The sequence below is a fragment of the Triticum urartu genome, chromosome 1A, assembly GCF_056163025.1.
Source record: "Triticum urartu cultivar PI428250 chromosome 1A, HENAU_Tu73, whole genome shotgun sequence".
NCBI classification, from domain to species: domain Eukaryota; kingdom Viridiplantae; phylum Streptophyta; class Magnoliopsida; order Poales; family Poaceae; genus Triticum; species Triticum urartu.
In genome coordinates this window covers 223,669,016-223,687,638 of record NC_141873.1, presented here as the reverse complement: position 1 = coordinate 223,687,638, position 18,623 = coordinate 223,669,016, and positions in this window count along the sequence as shown.

Genomic DNA, 18,623 nt, shown 5'->3' with positions numbered 1-18,623 from the left:
ATCATTTATTTTCTCTAAAACCTTAAAAGGACCATCAACACGTGGCATTAGCTTTGATTTGCGCAGATTAGGAAATCTATCTTTACGCAAATGTAACCAAACAAGATCTCCAGGTGCAAACACAACATGTTTTCTACCCTTATCTCCAGCAAGTTTATATTTAGCATTCATACGCTCAATGTTTTCCTTAGTTAACTCATGCATTTTTAAAATCAATTCAGAACGTTCTTTAGCATCAAAATTAACCTTCTCCGAAGATGGAAGAGGCAACAAATCAATAGGTGCACGAGGTAGGAAACCATACACAATTTCAAAAGGGCACATCTTAGTAGTAGAATGCAATGAACGATTATAAGCAAATTCAATATGAGGCAAGCATTATTCCCACATTTTCTTGTTATTCTTCAAAACAGCCCTAAGCATAGTAGACAATGTTCTATTGACTACTTCAGTTTGTCCATCAGTTTGGGTGTGACAAGTAGTACTAAAAATCAGCTTAGTCCCCAACTTAGCCCATAAACATCTCCAAAAGTGGCTAAGAAATTTAGTATCACGATCTGAAACAATAGTATTTGGCACACCATGTAAGCGAATAATTTCACGAAAGAACAAATCAGCAACATTAACAGCATCATCGCTTTTATGACATGGTATAAAGTGTGCCATTTTCGAGAACCTATCCACGACAACAAATATGCTATCCCTCCCCTTCTTTGTTCTAGGTAAACCTAAAACAAAGTCCATAGATATATCCTCCCAAGGAACACTAGGTACAGGCAAAGGCATATATAAACCATGAGAATTGAGTCGTGACTTAGCTCTTTGACATGTAGTGCAGCGAGCAACAAAACGCTCAACATCCCGTCTCATCTTTGGCCAAAAGAAATGTGTAGCAAGTATATCCTCCTTCTTCTTGACGCCAAAGTGTCCCATTAATCCTCCTCCATGCGCCTCCTGCAACAACAAAAGACGAACGGAGCTAGCTGGAATGCATAGCTTGTTAGCACGAAACACAAATCCATCGTTAAGAACGAACTTGTTCCAAGTTCTCCCTTCCTTACAATTCTGCAATACATCTTTAAATTCAGCATCATGAACATATTGATCCTTGATGGTTTCCAAACCAAATATTTTAAAGTCAAGTTGTGAAAGCATAGTATAACAACGAGACAAGGCATCAGCAATAACATTTTCTTTACCCTTCTTGTGTTTAATCACATAAGGGAAAGTCTCAATGAATTCAACCCATTTAGCATGTCGACGGTTCAGTTTTGCTTGACTTTTAATGTGTTTCAAAGATTCATGATCAGAATGTATAAAAAATTCCTTGGGCCATAAATAATGTTGCCATGTTTCTAAGGTCCGAACAAGAGCACATAATTCTTTATCATAAGTAGAATAGTTCAGACTAGGCCCACTCAATTTTTCAGAAAAGTATGCAACAGGTTTTCCATCTTGTAATAACACACCTCCTAATCCAATTCCACTAGCATCACATTCAAGCTCAAAAGTCTTATTGAAATTAGGAAGTTGGAGTAAAGGAGCATGTGTCAACTTATCTTTCAATACCGTGAAGGCTTCTTCCTGTGCGGTACCCCAAACAAAAGGTACATCCTTCTTTGTAAGCTCGTTGAGAGGTGCAGCAATGGTGCTGAAATCTCTCACAAAACGCCTATAGAAACCAGCGAGGCCAAGGAAACTCCTCACTTGTGTGACCGTTTTGGGCTGCGGCCAACTCTCAATAGCTTCAATCTTGGCTTTATCAACTTCAATTCCCTATGGAGTAACAACATAGCCAAGAAAAGATACTCGGTCGGTGCAAAAGGTGCACTTTCCAAGGTTACCAAACAAACGTGCATCACGTAGAGCAATAAAAACAGCACGTAAATGTTCCAAATGTTCCTCCAAAGATTTGCTATAAATCAATATGTCATCAAAGTAAACTACCACAAATCGTCCAATGAAAGCACGTAAAACTTTGTTCATTAACCTCATGAAAGTACTAGGTGCATTAGTTAACCCAAAAGGCATGACTAACCACTCATATAATCCAAACTTAGTTTTAAATGCTGTTTTCCATTCATCTCCCAATTTCATACGAATTTGATGGTAACCACTACGCAAATCAACTTTGGAGAATATTGTAGAGCCACTCAATTCATCAAGCATATCATCTAGCCTAGGAATAGGATGACGATAACGAATAGTAATATTATTAATGCCTCTACAATCAACGCACATACGCGACGTACCATCCTTTTTCGGCACTAAAATGATAGGAACAGCACAAGGACTAAGGGATTCGCGTATATAACCTTTGTCGAGCAGTTCTCGTACTTGACGCATAATCTCCTTCGTCTCCTCTGGATTGGTACGGTATGGTGCCCTGTTGGGTAATGATGCACCGGGAATTAAGTCAATTTGATGCTCAATCCCGCGAATAGGTGGTAATCCCGGTGGCACGTCTTGTGGAAAGACGTCGGCGAACTCCTGCAAAATGTTAGTGACAGCAGGAGGCAAAGAGGAAGGCACGTCCTCGAATGAAAATAATGCCTCTTTGCACACAAAAGCATAGCAAACAGATTTGCTGAAATCTAGATCATCAATATCAGATTTGGTGGCAAGTAAACATGCACTTTTCAATTTAATTTCAGAAGCAACACTAGATTGTTTATTATTATTAGGCTGCATTTGTTGCTCAAATTCTTTTGCCACAATCTGATTTTCACTCTTAGTTTTCTCCTGTTTTGCTTTATTAGCTCTATTAATATCATCTTTCAAAATGGAATCAGGAGTCATAGGAAGCAAAGTAATATTTTTATCCTTATGAACAAGAGTATACTGATTGTTTCTACCATGGTGAATAGAATTTTTATCAAATTGCCATGGTCTACCAAGTAATAAGGAACATGCTTGCATCGGTACCACATCACAATCAACATAATCAGCATATGTAGAGATATTAAAATGCACACGAACAGTACGTGTTACCTTAACCTTGCCGCTGTTGTTGAACCATTGGATGTAGTAAGGATGTGGATGTGGTCTTGTGGTGAGAGATAGCTTCTCCACCATCTCGATGCTAGCCAAGTTGTTGCAACTCCCTCCATCTATGATCACGCGAACAGAACGTTCCTTCACAACTCCCTTTGTATGGAACAAATTATGCCTCTGATTTTGCTCAGCTTGTGTAACCTGCACACTCAAAACACGTTGAGCAACTAAAGATTCATACCTGTCAGCATCTTCAGGAGCCATGTATTGCGTCTCATGATCAGAATCGTCTCCACCGTGTTCGTCACGTGTAATAAGAGCCAAAGTCTCCTCATCATAGTCACTAGCGGACTCATACCCACCATCCTCAGTAACAATCATCACACGCTTAGATGGGCATTCTCTCGCATAATGACCTCCACCCTTGCAACGTCGACAAATAATATCATGTGTTTGCCCTGTTGATGCCATGGATGAAGAAGAGCTCTTTGCAGGCCCAGAAGGTGTGCTCTTGGCAGATAGTGGTGATTGTGCCTGCTTTATTGTATCACGGTTGGAGGTGGCAGCCGACGGAGGCGCCGGTGAAGCAGAACGTGTGGAAGTAGATGATGCACGTGGTGTCCATGAAGAAGGTCGACCTGCAGAAAAGTTAGTCCGTGCCAATGCCTGTCGATCCTGCACTTCACGTTCAGCTTTACAAGCAAGATGGAATAAACGAGTGATATTAGTATACTCCTTATACTCTAGAATCGTCTGAATCTCTCTATTCAATCCACCCATAAAACGTGCAAGCATAGCTTCATTCTCCTCAACAATACCACATCTAATCATGCCAGTTTGTAATTCCTGATAATATTCTTCTACAGAATTTTTTCCCTGTCTTAAGCGCTGCAATTTTTGAAGTAATTCACGTTGATAATATGGTGGAACCCAACGAGTACGCATAGCAGTTTTCAAAGCAGCCCAAGTAGCAGGAATGGGATATAATCTACAATGCTCAGACCACCAAACACATGCAAAACTAGTGAATGCACAAACAGCAGCAGGAACACGTCTCTCCTCGGGATATTGTAAACATGTAAATCGTTGTTCAGTTTCTAACTCCCAAGTAAGATATATATCAGGAACATATCTACCCTCAAATGGTGGAATATTCAATTTTAGTTTAGGGAGATGGTCATGATCTCGTACCTGAGGGTGAGCCCTACCATTGCCATTATTTGCATGTGGACGACCTGATGGTTGCTGTGCTGGTGGTGGCATGTAGTTCTGATTTTGATCAACCTCATCCTCGTAATCGCCAGCAAAATCATCCTCCTCCGCATCAGCAGCAGGAGCCACAGAAGTAGCAACAGCAGCACCAACAGTTTGGCCAGGTGCAAGAGGGAGACGGCTCGCTCGGCGGAGGGCTGTTTCACGATGTGTAGGTAGTCGTCGTTGTTATTGTTGTAGAGGTGCGTTAGGTGCAGCCGGTGGTGGTGGTGGAAGACGCGCGAGCAATTCATTAAACCTATTATCGAGCTTTGTTTCGAACGTCTTCTCCATGGCCTCTTCAAATCTGTTTAGCACATCCTGCACCTGTCCATTCATCATTTGCTGAAATTTATCATGCAACTCCTGATTCGTCATGTTCTCCCAGTCAGTCTTGTCGGCTTGTGATCCTACCATGGTTAGCAACAATAGAAAACACACAAGAATATGATCCTACAGAATACTAACAAGAGGTGGTGGTGGCGGGTGTCACAAATCCGTCAAGCAAATCTCAAATTCTTACCAGTTCTTACCCAGCAGCAGGCGGTGATCGGCAACCGTTGTAGTCAAAACTCTCAAAAGCTTGGATAGAGCGATTGCCAGGGAGAGTCAAACGCACGACGTAGAGGTATGTGGAGCTGGGAAGGCTTATAGTATGGTAGCAAAAAGGGTCAGCAATAATCAATTCAGAGATGCAAAGTTGAATAAACGCTCAACGACGGTACTGTGCTGGTCCTAGGCTAGACCGTGCTAGAGACGCGAGCCTAGAACACTAACAAAATCACGGCGCTGCACGTAAATAAGGGAAAAGCACACTCTGGAACTTTTTTTTTCGCTTTTTTTTTGCGCTCCTCTTTTTTTTTGCGCTCCTCTTTTTTTTTGCGAAAAATCACTATAATGGCGAGTGTCTCAAAACTCTTCCCTCGTCAAACTGATAGGATGGGCACGAAAATTTTTTTTTCACTTTTTTTTTCGGAAATCAGGGCAGCGACGACGAAAAAGTGCGACAAAAAATCACTATGATGGCACGTGGCTCAAAAGACTCAGAAAAGCCTAAAAATAGGATAGGGAAAAAATATTTTTGCCCGTGAAAATTTTGGCCTAAAAACTGCCCGGGGGTCTCCAGACTCGTTTTTTTTCCGAGACCTACGCAGGCAAGGAAACACGAATCGGAATTGAGATTGATCTCAAGAACAAACCTAATATGAGAAGAACTCGGATTGGTGGTGGATATATGGTTGTGGTATATGGCAGCGGTGGTGGTATATGGTAGCGGTGGTGGTATATGGATGAGATTGATGGTGGTATATGGATACGGATTGGCAGTGGTATATGGATAAGGATTCAGAGCGGTGGCGGATAAGCAAAAGTGGTAGATGGGCGATGATGATGGTGCGGCGGCGGCGTGACAACTTATGACCAGAACTCAAAACTCTAAAAGACTAGACTCTAAGACCAGCAACTTGACACGACGATGCAACCGCAAATTCAACAAAGCAAAAACCCTAAAAAGATTATGCAAAGGCTCAGATTGGTTCGGATATGATGAACTAACCCTAATTTTTTTTGTGTGGCTTTTTCGTGGACTGTAGGTATGAAGAACAGACTCGATCTAATCTACGAAAAACTGTAAAATCTCACCGAGCAACCTGGAAATCTGATACCACTTGATAGAGGCAAAGGTGTCCCGATGTTTCGATGAGATGGTGGTTATCGTTTTCTGTGGGAGTCGACCTTGACGATCCGACTACGAACGTGCGAGACGTCGCGCCTTAGCAATCGCTAAACCAACTTCCGAGGGGTTATTGACCACGCCGGAGCACGATCAACCTGACCACGAGGGCCTGTTTCCTGCGAGCAAACGAAGAACAAGCAAGAAACTGAGATTGCAATCTGGATATTGCGAATATAAGATGAAAGCTTTATTGATCAAGGTGGGGTTCTGTGACGTCTTGGTCTGGTCGTTGGACACAAACGAAGTACGCGAAGTTGCAGCTATGGCGAACTTTTAATCTAAACAAAACCCCAAAGTCTAAACGACGCCCTAAGGGCTGTATATATGGAGGAAGAGAGGGGAATTTCGTGGCCCTTGAGGGTGGGGTCCGAAACCAACCCTAACTCTTGTTTCCCCCCACATACGGACTCTAAAAATAGCCTATACTTAAGTATTTCGAAATTACATGGGCCTGGCCCATTAATAAGGTGACGCAGCACCTAGAATAGCCTATGGACGAATATTATGAATTGGCATCTTGTATGTCCATGGCTTCATGCACTCCTTATGGCGGCTTCAAAGTCCTGAAATCATCACTTGTAACTCCGTTCTTGATCCCCTTGCGCATGCCATCAACTTCATGCGTGTTCTTGCTCCAATGTTCATCCTTCTCCAAGCTAGGCCCTTCATTTGAAAGCAAAACAAATGTATCCAATTTAGGCAGCATCATAATCTCATGAACATTAGAATCATTACCAAGAAACGAAAGTACCTGGTAATTTAATTGGCGTGCGCGAGCTCTAGTAATTGGTCCAGTATATGTAACAGTAGGGGCTGTGGGTGTAACAATGGTATTGATGTCCTCATCACCCGTTGTTGGCACGGGAGTATCCGGCGGATGAGCATGACTTGGACTATATTGACAAGCTTGAGCTTCTTGTCCACCATGTTTTGAATACATGTTTGGAGTCCGGTCAGCTCTTTCGAACCACCCCAGGACAGGCCCTTCTCTTTCCAGGAGGTGAGCTGCGTGGGGATGCCAGATCGTAACTTGGGGGCCGCTACCCATGCAGGGTCGCGTGGCTCAGTGATGTAGAACCACCCCGATTGCCACCCCTTTATGGTTTCCACAAAGGAGCTCTCGAGCTCGAGCCATGTTATGTTGGGCATCTTGCCCACCATGGCGCCTCCGCACTCCGCCTGGCGGCCGCCCACCACCTTCGGCTTGACATTGAAGGTCTTCCGCCATAAGCCGAAGTGGGGCTTGATGCGGAGGAAGGCCTCGCACACGACGATAAACGCCGAGATGTTGAGGATGAAGTTCGGGGCCAGATCGTGGAAGTCCAGGCCATAATAAAACTTGAGCCCCCGGACGAAGGGATGGAAAGGGAACCCTAGTCCGCGGAGGCAATGGGTGAGGAATACTACCCTCTCATGGGGCCTGGGGGTGAGGATGAGCTGCCCCTCATCTGGGAGCCGGTGTGCGATGTCGTCGGGCAGGTATCCAGCTCTCCTCAGTTTCTTGATGTATCCCTCCGTGACGGAGGAGACCATCCACTTGCCTCCCGCTCCGGACATGATTGGAGAAGGTCGAGGTGGGAAGTGCGGACTTGGGCGCTAGAGCTCGAGTGTGCGAAAACGGATGGATAAGGGAGGAAGAAGGCGTGGATAGAAAGGTGAATCCTTATCCCTTTATATGGACGGACGAAACTAAGCGTCCCCACTTGCCTGGTAAAACTCGCTTATCCCCCAAGCGCCGCAATTGATGGCGCGGTTGGGTTACCCACGCCTGTATTAATGAGAATCCCGTAATAAGGGGACACGATCTCTGCCTTGACAAGACGTGTCGAAAAACTGCCTCGCGTTATGTGCGGGGCTGGTTAAAAGAAACGGTTCGAATAATCACCGGGCCCTGACATAACGTCATGCTGCCAAAACAAGCCAGCAAATTAGATCTGCGAAAATATTATTCTCTCTACGGTGGAATGTGGAACTTATTTTGCAGGGTCGGACACTATCCTCGTATTCAAGTTCTTCTGTCATGTATTCGGAGAAGGAACCCGCCTTGCAATGCCGAAGACAATACTGCCCGCCGGACTCATCGTCATTGAAGCCTGGTTCAGGGGCTACTGAGGGAGTCCTGGATTAGGGGGTCTCCGGACAGCCGGACTATCTCCATTGGCCGGACTGTTAGACTATGAAGATACAAGATTGAAGACTTCGTCTCGTGTCCGGATGGGACTCTACTTGGCGTGGAAGGCAAGCTACGCAATACGTATATGGATATCTTCTCCTTTGTAACCGACCTTGTGTAACCCTAACCCTCTCTAGTGTCTATATAAACCGAAGGTCTTAGTCCGTAGGACAACAATCACAACATACAATCATACCATAGGCTAGCTTCTAGGGTTTAGCCTCTCTGATCTCGTGGTAGATCTACTCTTGTAATACCCATATCATCAATATTAATCAAGCAGGACGTAGGGTTTTACCTCCATCAAGAGGGCCCGAACCTGGGTAAAACATCGTGTCCCCTACCTCCTGTTACCATCTGGCCTAGACGCACAGTTCGGGACCCCCTACCCGAGATCCGCCGGTTTTGACACCGACAATTGGTTTCGGACCCCTCCACCAAGGGCCACGAAATTCCCCCTCTCTCCTCCATATATACAGCCCTTAGGGTATCGTTTAGACTTTGGGTTTTGTTTAGATTAAAAGTTCGCCATAGCTGCAACTTCGCGTACTTCGTTTGTGTCCAACGACCAGACCAAGACGTCACAGAACCCCACCTTGATCAATAAAGCTTTCATCTTATATTCGCAATATCCAGATTGCAATCTCAGTTTCTTGCTTGTTCTTCGTTTGCTCGCAGGAGACAGACCCTCGTGGTCAGGTTGATCGTGCTCCGGCGTGGTCAATAACCCCTCGGAAGTTGGTTTAGCGATTGCTAAGGCGCGACGTCTCGCACGTTCATAGTCGGATCATCAAGGTCGACTCCCACAGAAACGATAGCCACCATCTCATCGAAACATTGGGACACCTTTGCCTCCAAGCTTTGAGAGTTTTGACTAAGACAGTTGCCGATCACCGCCTGCTGCTGGGTAAGAACTGGTAAGAATTTGAGATTTGCTTGACAGATTTGTGACACCACCACAACCTCTTGTTAGTAGTCTATAGGATCATATTCTTGTGTGTTTGTATTGTTGCTAACCATGGCAGGATCACAAGTCGACGAGACTGACTAGGAGAACATGACGAATAAGGAGTTGCATGATAAATTTCAGCAAATGATGGGTGGACAGGTGCAGGATGTGCTAAACAGATTTGAAGAGGCCATGGAGAAGATAGATGACATGGAGAAGATGTTCGAAACAAAGCTCGATGACAGGTTTAATGAATTGCTCGCGCGTCTTCCACCACCACCACCGGCTGCACCTAAGGCACCTCTACAACAACAACAACGACGACTACCTACACATCGTGAAACAGCCCTCCGCCGAGCGAGCCGTCTCCCTCTTGCACCTGGCCAAACTGTTGGTGCTGCTGTTGCTACTTCTGTGGCTCCTGCTGCTGATGCGGAGGAGGATGATTTTGCTGGCGATTACGAGGATGAGGTTGATCAAAATCAGAACTACGTGCCACCACCAGCACAGCAACCATCAGGTCGTCCACATGCAAATAATGGCAATGGTAGGGCTCACCCTCAGGTACGAGATCATGACCATCTCCCTAAACTAAAATTGAATATTCCACCATTTGAGGGTAGATATGTTCCTGACATATATCTTACTTGGGAGTTAGAAACTGAACAACGATTTACATGTTTACAATATCCCGAGGAGAGACGTGTTCCTGCTGCTGTTTGTGCATTCACTAGTTTTGCATGTGTTTGGTGGTCTGAGCATTGTAGATTATATCCCATTCCTGCTACTTGGGCTGCTTTGAAAACTGCTATGCGTACTCGTTGGGTTCCACCATATTATCAACGTGAATTACTTCAAAAATTGCAGCGCTTAAGACAGGGAAAAAATTCTGTAGAAGAATATTATAAGGAATTACAAACTGGCATGATTCGATGTGGTATTGTTGAGGAGAATGAAGCTATGCTTGCATGTTTTATGGGTGGATTAAATAGAGAGATTCAGACCATTCTAGAGTATAAGGAGTATACTAATATCACTCGTGTATTCCATCTTGCTTGCAAAGCTAAACGTGAAGTGCAGGATCGACAGGCATTGGCGCGCACTAACTTTTCTGCAGGTCGATCTTCATCATGGACACCACGTGCATCCTCTACTTCCACTCCACCAGCACCTCCATCAGGTGCCACCCCCAGCCGTGATACAAGAAAGCAGGCACAACAACAACTATCTGCCAAGAGCACACCTGCCGGACCTGCGAAGAGCTCTTCTTCTTCCATGGCATCAACAGGGCACACAAGTGATATTATTTGTCCTCGTTGTAAGGGAAGAGGACATTTTGCGAGAGAATGCCAATCACAGCGTGTGATGATTGTTACTGAGGATGGTGGGCATGAGTCCGCTAGTCACTATGATGAGGAGACTTTGGCTCTTATTACACATGAAGAACACGGAGGAGAGGATTCTGATCATGAGACGCAATACATGGCTGCTGAAGATGCTGACAGGTATCAATGTTTAGTTGCTCAACGTGTTTTGAGTGTGTAGGTTACACAAGCTGAGCAAAATCAGAGGCATAATTTGTTCCATACAAAGGGAGTTGTGAAGGAACATTCTGTTCGCGTCATCATAGATGGAGGGAGCTGCAATAACTTGGCTAGCATGGAGATGGTGGAGAAGCTATCTCTCACCACAAGACCACATCCACATCCTTACTACATCCAATGGTTCAACAACAGTGGCAAGGTTAAGGTAACACATACTGTTCGTGTGCATTTTAGTATCTCTACATATGCTGATTATGTTGATTGTGATGTGGTACCTATGCAAGCATGTTCCTTATTACTTGGTAGACCATGGCAATTTGATAAAAATTCTGTACACCATGGTAGAAACAATCAGTATACTCTTGTTCATAAGGATAAAAATATTACTTTGCTTCCTATGACTCCTGAATCCATTTTGAAAGATGATATTAATAGAGCTAATAAAGCAAAATAGGAGAAAAACAAGAGTGAAAATCAGATTGTGGCAAAAGAATTTGAGCAACAAATGAAACCTAATAATAAACCATCTAGTGTTGCTTCTGAAATTAAATTGAAAAGTGCATGTTTACTTGCCACAAAATCTGATATTGATGAGCTAGATTTTAGCAAATCTGTTTGCTATGCTTTTGGGTGCAAAGAGGCATTATTTTCATTCGAGGACGTGCCTTCCTCTTTGCCTCCTGCTGTCACTAACATTTTGCAGGAGTTCGTTGACGTCTTTCCAGAAGACGTGCCACCGGGATTACCACCTATTTGAGGGATTGAGCATCAAATTGACTTAATTCCTGGTGCATCATTACCCAACCGTGCACCATACTGTACCAATCCAGAGGAGACGAAGGAGATTATGTGTCAAGTGCAAGAACTACTCGACAAAGGTTATATACGCGAATCCCTTAGTCCTTGTGCTATTCCTATCATTTTATTGCCGAAAAAGGATGATACGTCGCGTATGTGCGTTGATTGTAGAGGCATTAATAATATTACTATTCGTTAACGTCATCCTATTCCTAGGCTAGATGATATGCTTGATGAATTGAGTGGCTCTACAATATTCTCCAAAGGTTATTTGCGTAGTACAATCGTGAGGTTAATGAACGAAGTTTTACGTGCTTTCATTGGATGATTTGTGGTAGTTTACTTTGATGACATTTTGATTTATAGCAAATCTTTGGAGGAACATTTGAAACATTTACGTGATGTTTTTATTGCTCTACGTGATGCACGTTTGTTTGGTAACCCTTGAAAGTGCACCTTTTGCACCGAACGAGTATCTTTTCTTGGCTATGTTGTTACTCCACAAGGAATTGAAGTTGATAAAGCCAAGATTGAAGCTATTGAGAGTTGGCCGCAGCCCAAAACGGTCACACAAGTGAGGAGTTTCCTTGGCCTCGCTGGTTTCTATAGGCGTTTTGTGAGAGATTTCAGCACCATTGCTGCACCTCTCAACGAGCTTACAAAGGAGGATGTGCCTTTTGTTTGGGGTATCGTACAGGAAGAAGCTTTCATGGTATTGAAAGATAAGTTGACACATGCTCCTTTACTCCAACTTTGATGAGGACATCAATACCATTGTTACACCCACAGCCCCTACTGTTACATATACTGGACCAATTACTAGAGCTCGCGCACGCCAATTAAATTACCAGGTACTTTCGTTTCTTGGTAATGATTCTAATGTTCATGAGATTATGATGCTGCCTAAATTGGATACATTTGTTTTGCTTACAAATGAAGGTCCTAGCTTGGAGAAGGATGAACATTGGAGCAAGAACACGAATGGAGTTGATGGCATGCGCAAGGGGATCAGGAACGGAGTTACAAGTGATGATTTCAGGACTTTGAAGCCGCCATAAGGAGTGCATGAAGCCTTGGATGAAATATACAAGATGCCACTTCATAATATTCGTCCAGAGGCTATTCTAGGTGCTGCGTCACCTTATTAATGGGCCAGGCCCATGTAATTTCGAAATACTTAAGTATAGGCTATTTTTAGAGTCCGTATGTGTGGGGAAACAAGAGTTAGGGTTGGTTTCGGACCCCACCCTCAAGGGCCACGAAATTCCCCTCTCTTCCTCCATATATACAGCCCTTAGGGCGTCGTTTAGACTTGGGTTTTGTTTAGATTAAAAGTTCGCCATAGCTGCAACTTCGCGTACTTCGTTTGTGTCCAACGACCAGACCAAGACGTCACAGAACCCCACCTTGATCAATAAAGCTTTCATCTTATATTCGCAATATCCAGATTGCAATCTCAGTTTCTTGCTTGTTCTTCGTTTGCTCGCAGGAAACAGGCCCTCGTGGTCAGGTTGATCGTGCTCCGGCGTGGTCAATAACCCCTCGGAAGTTGGTTTAGCGATTGCTAAGGCGCGACGTCTCGCACGTTCGTAGTCGGATCGTCAAGGTCGACTCCCACAGAAAACGATAGCCACCATCTCATCGAAACATCGGGACACCTTTGCCTCTATCAAGTGGTATCAGATTTCCAGGTTGCTCGGTGAGATTTTACAGTTTTTCGTAGATTAGATCGAGTCTGTTCTTCATACCTACAGTCCACGAAAAAGCCACAAAAAAAATTAGGGTTAGTTCATCATATCCGAACCAATCTGAGCCTTTGCATAATCTTTTTAGGGTTTTTGCTTTGTTGAATTTGCGGTTGCATCGTCGTGTCAAGTTGCTGGTCTTAGAGTCTAGTCTTTTAGAGTTTCGAGTTCTGGTCATAAGTTGTCACGCCGCCGCCGCACCATCATCATCGCCCATCTACCACTTTTGCTTATCCGCCACCGCTTTGAATCCATATCCATATACCACCACCAATCCGTATTCATATACCACCACCGCTACCATATACCACCACCGCTGCCATATACCACAACCATATATCCACCACCAATCCGAGTTCTTCTCATATTAGGTTTGTTCTTGAGGTCAATCTCAATTCCGATTCGTGTTTCCTTGCCTGCGTAGGTCTCGGAAAAAAAAAAAAAAAGTCTGGAGACCCCCGGGCAGTTTTTAGGCCAAAATTTTCTCGGGCAAAAATTTTTTTTCCCTATCCTATTTTTAGGCTTTTCTGAGTCTTTTGAGCCACGTGCCATCATAGTGATTTTTTGTCGCACTTTTTCGTCGTCGCTGCCCTGATTTCCGAAAAAAAAAAGTGGAAAAAAAAAATTTTTCGTGCCCATACTATCAGTTTGACGAGGGAAGAGTTTTGAGACACTCGCCGTTATAGTAATTTTTCGCAAAAAAAAAAAAAAAAAAGAGGAGCGCAAAAAAAAAAAAAGGAGCGCAAAAAAAAAAGCGAAAAAAAAAAAGTTCCAGAGTGTGCTTTTCCCTTATTTACGTGCAGCGCCGTGATTTTGTTAGTGTTCTAGGCTCGCGTCTCTAGCACGGTCTAGCCTAGGACCAGCACAGTACCGTCGTTGAGCGTTTATTCAACTTTGCATCTCTGAATTGATTATTGCTGACCCTTTTTGCTACCATACTATAAGCCTTCCCAGCTCCACATACCTCTACGTCGTGCGTTTGACTCTCCCTGGCAATCGCTCTATCCAAGCTTTTGAGAGTTTTGACTACAACGGTTGCCGATCACCGCCTGCTGCTGGGTAAGAACTGGTAAGAATTTGAGATTTGCTTGACGGATTTGTGACACCCGCCACCACCACCTCTTGTTAGTATTCTGTAGGATCATATTCTTGTGTGTTTTCTATTGTTGCTAACCATGGCAGGATCACAAGCCGACGAGACTGACTGGGAGAACATGACGAATCAGGAGTTGCATGATAAATTTCAGCAAATGATGAATGGACAGGTGCAGGATGTGCTAAACAGATTTGAAGAGGCCATGGAGAAGATAGATGACATGGAGAAGACGTTCGAAACAAAGCTCGATGACAGGTTTAATGAATTGCTCGCGCGTCTTCCACCACCACCACCGGCTGCACCTAACGCACCTCTACAACAACTACAACGACGACTACCTACACATCGTGAAACAGCCCTCCGCCGAGCGAGCCGTCTCCCTCTTGCACCTGGCCAAACTGTTGGTGCTGCTGTTGCTACTTCTGTGGCTCCTGCTGCTGATGCGGAGGAGGGTGATTTTGCTGGCGATTACGAGGATGAGGTTGATCAAAATCAGAACTACGTGCCACCACCAGCACAGCAACCATCAGGTCGTCCACATGCAAATAATGGCAATGGTAGGGCTCACCCTCAGGTACGAGATCATGACCATCTCCCTAAACTAAAATTGAATATTCCACCATTTGAGGGTAGATATGTTCCTGATATATATCTTACTTGGGAGTTAGAAACTGAACAACGATTTACATGTTTACAATATCCCGAGGAGAGACGTGTTCCTGCTGCTGTTTGTGCATTCACTAGTTTTGCATGTGTTTGGTGGTCTGAGCATTGTAGATTATATCCCATTCCTGCTACTTGGGCTGCTTTGAAAACTGCTATGCGTACTCGTTGGGTTCCACCATATTATCAACGTGAATTACTTCAAAAATTGCAGCGCTTAAGACAGGGAAAAAATTCTGTAGAAGAATATTATCAGGAATTACAAACTGGCATGATTAGATGTGGTATTGTTGAGGAGAATGAAGCTATGCTTGCACGTTTTATGGGTGGATTAAATAGAGAGATTCAGACGATTCTAGAGTATAAGGAGTATACTAATATCACTCGTTTATTCCATCTTGCTTGTAAAGCTGAACGTGAAGTGCAGGATCGACAGGCATTGGCGCGGACTAACTTTTCTGCAGGTCGACCTTCTTCATGGACACCACGTGCATCATCTACTTCCACACGTTCTGCTTCACCGGCGCCTCCGTCGGCTGCCACCTCCAACCGTGATACAATAAAGCAGGCACAATCACCACTATCTGCCAAGAGCACACCTTCTGGGCCTGCAAAGAGCTCTTCTTCATCCATGGCATCAACAGGGCAGACACATGATATTATTTGTCGACGTTGCAAGGGTGGAGGTCATTATGCGAGAGAGTGCCCATCTAAGCGTGTGATGATTGTTACTGAGGATGGTGGGTATGAGTCCGCTAGTGACTATGATGAGGAGACTTTGGCTCTTATTACACGTGACGAACACGGTGGAGACGATTCTGATCATGAGACGCAATACATGGCTCCTGAAGATGCTGACAGGTATGAATGTTTAGTTGCTCAACGTGTTTTGAGTGTGCAGGTTACACAAGCTGAGCAAAATCAGAGGCATAATTTGTTCCATACAAAGGGAGTTGTGAAGGATCGTTCTGTTCGCGTGATCATAGATGGAGGGAGTTGCAACAACTTGGCTAGCATCGAGATGGTGGAGAAGCTATCTCTCACCACAAGACCACATCCACATCCTTACTACATCCAATGGTTCAACAACAGCGGCAAGGTTAAGGTAACACGTACTGTTCGTGTGCATTTTAGTATCTCTACATATGCTGATTATGTTGATTGTGATGTGGTACCTATGCAAGCATGTTCCTTATTACTTGGTAGACCATGGCAATTTGATAAAAATTCTATTCACCATGGTAGAAACAATCAGTATACTCTTGTTCATAAGGATAAAAATATTACTTTGCTTCCTATGACTCCTAATTCCATTTTGAAAGATGATATTAATAGAGCTAATAAAGCAAAACAGGAGAAAACTAAGAGTGAAAATCAGATTGCGGCAAAAGAATTTGAGCAACAAATGCAGCCTAATAATAATAAACAATCTAGTGTTGCTTCTGAAATTAAATTGAAAAGTGCATGTTTACTTGCCACCAAATCTGATATTGATGATCTAGATTTTAGCAAATCTGTTTGCTATGCTTTTGTGTGCAAAGAGGCATTATTTTCATTCGAGGACGCGCCTTCCTCTTTGCCTCCTGCTGTCACTAACATTTTGCAGGAGTTCGCCGACGTCTTTCCACAAGACGTGCCACCGGGATTACCACCTATTCGCGGGATTGAGCATCAAATTGACTTAATTCCCGGTGCATCATTACCCAACCGTGCACCATACCGTACCAATCCAGAGGAGACGAAGGAGATTATGCGTCAAGTACAAGAACTGCTCGACAAAGGTTATATACGCGAATCCCTTAGTCCTTGTGCTGTTCCTATCATTTTAGTGCCGAAAAAGGATGGTACGTCGCGTATGTGCGTTGATTGTAGAGGCATTAATAATATTACTATTCGTTATCGTCATCCTATTCCTAGGCTAGATGATATGCTTGATGAATTGAGTGGCTCTACAATATTCTCCAAAGTTGATTTGCGTAGTGGTTACCATCAAATTCGTATGAAATTGGGAGATGAATGGAAAACAGCATTTAAAACTAAGTTTGGATTATATGAGTGGTTAGTCATGCCTTTTGGGTTAACTAATGCACCTAGTACTTTCATGAGGTTAATGAACGAAGTTTTACGTGCCTTCATTGGACGATTTGTGGTAGTTTACTTTGATGACATATTGATTTATAGCAAATCTTTGGAGGACCATTTGGAACATTTACGTGCTGTTTTTATTGCTCTACGTGATGCACGTTTGTTTGGTAACCTTGGAAAGTGCACCTTTTGCACCGACCGGGTATCTTTTCTTGGCTATGTTGTTACTCCACAGGGAATTGAAGTTGATAAAGCCAAGATTGAAGCTATTGAGAGTTGGCCGCAGCCCAAAACGGTCACACAAGTGAGGAGTTTCCTTGGCCTCGCTGGTTTCTATAGGCGTTTTGTGAGAGATTTCAGCACCATTGCTGCACCTCTCAACGAGCTTACAAAGAAGGATGTACCTTTTGTTTGGGGTACCGCACAGGAAGAAGCCTTCACGGTATTGAAAGATAAGTTAACACATGCTCCTTTACTCCAACTTCCTAATTTCAATAAGACTTTTGAGCTTGAATGTGATGCTAGTGGAATTGGATTAGGAGGTGTGTTATTACAAGATGGAAAACCTGTTGCATACTTTTCTGAAAAATTGAGTGGGCCTAGTCTGAACTATTCTACTTATGATAAAGAATTATATGCTCTTGTTCGGACCTTAGAAACATGGCAACATTATTTATGGCCCAAGGAATTTGTTATACATTCTGATCATGAATCTTTGAAACACATTAAAAGTCAAGCAAAACTGAACCGTAGACATGCTAAATGGGTTGAATTCATTGAGACTTTCCCTTATGTCATTAAACACACGAAGGGTAAAGAAAATGTTATTGCTGATGCCTTGTCTCGTCGTTATACTATGCTTTCACAACTTGACTTTAAAATATTTGGTTTGGAGACCATCAAGGATCAATATGTTAATGATGCTGAATTTAAAGATGTATTGCAGAATTGTAAGGAAGGGAGAACTTGGAACAAGTTCGTTCTAAACGATGGATTTGTGTTTCGTGCTAACAAGCTATGCATTCCAGCTAGCTCCGTTCGTCTTTTGTTATTGCAGGAGGCGCATGGAGGAGGATTAATGGGACACTTTGGCGTCAAGAAGACGGAGGATATAATTGCTACACATTTCTTTTGGCCAAAGATGAGACGGGATGTTGAGCGTTTTGTTGCTCGCTGCACTACATGTCAAAGAGCTAAGTCACGACTCAATCCTCATGGTTTATATATGCCTTTGCCAGTACCTAGTGTTCCTTGGGAGGATATATCTATGGACTTTGTTTTAGGTTTACCTCGAACAAAGAAGGGGAGGGATAGCATATTTGTTGTCGTGGATAGGTTCTCGAAAATGGCACACTTTATACCATGTCATAAAAGCGATGATGCTGTTAATGTTGCTGATTTGTTCTTTCGTGAAATTATTCGCTTACATGGTGTGCCAAATACTATTGTTTCAGATCGTGATACTAAATTTCTTAGCCACTTTTGGAGATGTTTATGGGCTAAGTTGGGGACTAAGCTGCTTTTTAGTACTACTTGTCACCCCCAAACTGATGGACAAACTGAAGTAGTCAATAGAACATTGTCTACTAT